The sequence below is a fragment of the Puma concolor genome, chromosome B3, assembly GCF_028749965.1.
Source record: "Puma concolor isolate L17-30 chromosome B3, mPumCon1.1.hap2, whole genome shotgun sequence".
In the NCBI taxonomy this organism is placed as follows: Eukaryota; Metazoa; Chordata; class Mammalia; order Carnivora; family Felidae; genus Puma; species Puma concolor.
The window spans coordinates 97,705,477-97,709,789 of record NC_141672.1 but is presented as its reverse complement, the minus strand read 5'-3'; the positions used below and the strand labels follow the sequence as shown (position 1 = coordinate 97,709,789).

General features: G+C 38.2%; 1 non-coding gene across 1 annotated transcript; it reads left to right on the top strand.

Annotated features, from left to right (window-relative positions):
- Positions 1 to 2,925: 2,925 nt before the first annotated feature.
- LOC112856563 (U6 spliceosomal RNA) lies at positions 2,926 to 3,028 on the top strand. The gene has a single exon (XR_003223134.1). It is a non-coding gene; the product is annotated as a U6 spliceosomal RNA (small nuclear RNA).
- The last annotated feature ends 1,285 nt before the right edge of the window (positions 3,029 to 4,313 follow it).

Sequence of the window (4,313 nt, the reverse complement as noted above, 5' to 3'; positions counted from 1 at the left end):
CAATGAGCCAGGTGCCTTCCAGCCTCAAAGTGTTGGCCTGACTGTTCTCTCTGCTCTGAAATGCTCTTTATCTAGACATGCACCTAGTTCACTCTTGCCTCTCTTTCAGGCCTTTGCTAAAATGCCACCTGCACTGTGAGCCCTTCTCAGATCACCCCAGGTAAAATTGGATGTTCTTAACCTACAATCTCTACCTCTAACCTCCTTCCCTGCTTTCTCTATTTCCATAGCACTTATCACCATCTGACATATATTTTAATTTATCTTCTGTCTTCCCTCTCTAGAGTGCGAGCTCCATAAAGGAAGGGCTGTTGTCTGTTTTATTTCCTGCTATATCCCCAGCACACTGACCAGTACATAGTGGGCTTTCAAAAATATGTATTTACTCATTATTATTATTCTGTATAATAAAGGACCAAAAAGAAATTGGCAAAATTGAGGGTGGTGGGGGAGATGAAGAAGAAGACAGCTGTAAATACTCAGCATGTAATATCTTTTCTTTCTTTCACTCTTTCACAGTATACCATTGTCCTTGGTCTGACTCAGCCCCCAAGATCCTCCCACTTATATAGGCACCTGCCCAGCCCCTGTCTCTGGGCCACCCCATAACCATTCTGTGTCACTCCATTCCCTCACATCTTCCCCAGTGATCTGAACATACTCTGTTTCACTCTCTAGAAAACCAGGAAATCCTTTTATCCACTTTTGATACACTCAGTCTACAGTTCCAATGATTCCTCGTAGTGCATGTGGTGATGTCTGGGGTTGTTCTTAAAGAACTTCCCATAAAAACAAGGACTTAACCTATAGGAATCAATCTCTAATGGTTAGAGATTAGGCTTGTAAATCAAGAAGTACACCTGACACACCATCAGTCATAGTTCCTCAGCAGAAGAGCAGCTCATTTGCATGTCATGTGAGAGGATTTTTCTGTTTAGAAATGAGGTCACCCAAATAGACCACAGGATCACTGATCTCTGTGATGTGACCATGGAGAGATACCTAAAGTGCTATGCCCTCAAAATGTAATGGCATTAGAGTGTTTCTGAACACAGACATGTCATGAAATGTGGTTCAGGGATTATCAGTGGATACATATTTTACCCTTGTTCTTCCTAGCTCCCATTTACCATAGATAATTGGGAATTGACTGAATCAGATTAGACAGTAAATAGGCTAGCAATTTATTTCTAATAAAATCAAATCAACCGCTTATACTCTCTGTCCCTATCTATTCCTTTACACTATTAGGATAAAATAACACATATATAATATATATGTGAATATACCACTTCAACAGTCAGAATTATAAAATTAAGACATAAAGCAACAAGAAGAAAATGTGGGTAAATACTCGTCTGAGGTATGTAAGGGAAGGAATATTTAATCATAAAAAGAAAGGAAGAAACATCAAAGAAAAAGATACTTTATTTTATAAAATATAAAACCATAACTATTATTTGCATCCAGTGATGAAAAAGGTTTTATATATCTTACATATAAAGAGTTCCTACAAATCAATAAGAAAAACATAACCACCCTATATACAAAAATAAATGAAATCATGAATAGTCAATGAACAAAAAAGAAAATAAAAAATCATGAGTAAACATGTGAAAAAATGTTTAACCTCACCAATAATCAAGAAAGTACATATGAAAGCAAGATGATGTTTTCTGCCTATAAATTTGCAAAGATTTTTTTTTTAATCATTACAGTCAATGGTGAGAAGGATGCAGAAAAATAAATGCTTTTATATAATGCTGCTGGAAAACCAGTGGTCCCTTTCTGGAGGGAAATTTGGCAATTTATATACATTATTTTTTATATAGTAATTTCATCCTTAGCAGTATATCCTTTAAAAAATCATCAAAGTTTGGGGAGACTGGGTGGCTCAGCAGGTAAGCATCCAACTTCCACTCAGGTCATGATCTCACGGTTCGTGGGTTTGAGCCCTGCATCAGGCTCTGTGCTGACAGCTCAGAGCCTGGAGCCTGCTTCGGATTCTGTGTGTCTCTCTCTCTGCTACTCCCCCTCTCACACTCTGTCTCTCTCTCTCAAAAATAAATAAACATTAAAAAAAATTTTCTTTAAATCATCAAAGATTTACACAAATGTTTATTTATAGTGATGTTTGTGCTGTCTAGGGTTTTTTATATCAGAAATACCCTAAATGCTTTATAATAAAGAAAGGCTAAGTAAATAGTGACAGTCATACGGTAAAATACTATAAAACCACTGAAATTATTTAATTGTGGAAGATTGTTTTTTCCAAAAATGACTGCCACAATATTTATGATTGCATATGCTCTTTCAGAGCCTCACCATTTCCCACTGTGGTAGCTGAATAATGGCCTCCCAAAGATGTCCACGTCCCAATCCCTGGCACTTGTGAGTATATTTTACCTTACATGGTAAAAGGAATTTTGCAGATGTGACTAAGCTAAAGACCTTGAGATGGAAAATTATTCTGGATTGTATAAGTAAGTCCAATGCAATCACAGTCCTTATAAGAGAGAGGCAGGGGGATCAGAGTCAGAAGAGAAAAAAAAGAATGTAATGATGACCACAGAGGGTCACAGCCAGAGAGAGATTTGAAGATGCTACAATGCTGGCCTTAAAGACAGAAGGGTCATGGAACCAAGAAGGGCAAGCTGCCTCCCAAAGCTAGAAAAGACAAGGAAATGGATTGTTCCCTAAAGCTTCCTAGGACACCTTGATTTGGCCCAGTGAAACTCATTTCAGAATTCTGACCTCCAAAACTGTAAGATAATAAATCTGTGTTATTTTAAATTTGTGAAGTCAATGTCTCAAGGGGAGAGCTTCTGTGGGCTTTGGGGTGGATTTTTGTGATGGCTTTGGTGATGAGCATGTGGCAGAGGAAGGCTGTGTTATTTCCAAAACTAAGTCCTAAAAGGTGAGTTAGTGCTCACTCTGGCAGCACACTACAATTGGAACAATACGGAAAAGATGAGCATGGCCCCTGTACAAGCATAACAAAAAAATTCATGAAGTGTTCCATATTTTTATTGTTAAATCACTGTATTGAACACATGAAACTAATATTACACTGTATGTTAATTATAATGGAATTAAAATTTTTTAAAATAATATTTTTTTAAGGTGAGTTAGGTTCAGCCTGGCCTTTCTTTATGGACATCTACTTGTGGAGCCCTGAGCTGCCATGTAAGAAGCATGGCTACCCTGAAGCCACCATGCAGAAGACAACACATCTGAGACTGGAAGAAATACCCAAGAAACTAGCTGTTCCAGGCTCCAGCTGTGTGAGTCTTTCCAGCCCACGAGCCAAAAATGTGAGTAATCAAACTTCAGATAATTAGCCCAAGCCTGACTACAGATACATAAAATACCCTGAACAAGCTGAGCCTTGTCAACGGCAGAACCATGAAAATCATAATGAAATTGTTCTGTTGTTTTAGGTCATTAGGTTTTGCATTGGTTTCATGCATCAATGAGTAACTAATATATTAATGATAAAGAGAAATGTTCAAAATATAATATTAAGAGAAAAACTAGGGGCACCTGGCTGTCTCAGTTGGTAGATCATGTGACTCTTGTCTCAGGGTCATGAGTTCGGCCCCCACATTGGGTGTAGAGCCTACTTTAAAAAAAAAAAAAAGCAGTCTAGGGGCACCTGGGTGGCTCAGTAAGTTAAGTGTCTGACTTCGGCTCAGGGCATGATCTTGCGGTTCATGGATTCTAGCCCCACGTTGGGCTCTGTGCTGACAGCTCAGAGCCTAGAGCCTGCTTCAGATTCTGTCTCCTTCTCTCTCTCCTTCTTCTCACTCGTGCGCATGTGCATGCTCTCTCTCTCTCGAAAATAAACATTAAAAATTTTTTTTCACTGAAAACTATAAAAACCTTATGAAAGAAATTGAAGAAGACACAAAAAACAATGAAAAAATATTCCATGCTCCTGGATAGGAACAATAATAGTGTTAAAATGTCAATGCTACCCCAAAGCAATCTACATATTCAGTGCAATCCCTATCAAAATAACACCAGCACTCTTCACAGAGCTAGAACAAACAATCCTAAAATTTTTATGGAACCAGAAAAGACCCCGAATAGTCAAAGCAGTCTTGAAAAAGAAAACCAAAGCAGGAGGCATCACAATCCCAGACTTCAAGCTATACTGCAAAGCTGTAATCATCAAGACAGCATGGTACTGACACAAGAACAGACACTCAGATCAATGGAACAAAATAGAGAACCCAGAAATGGACCCACAAACATGGCCAACTAATCTTTAACAAAGCAGGAAAGAATATCCAATGGAATAAAGACAGTCT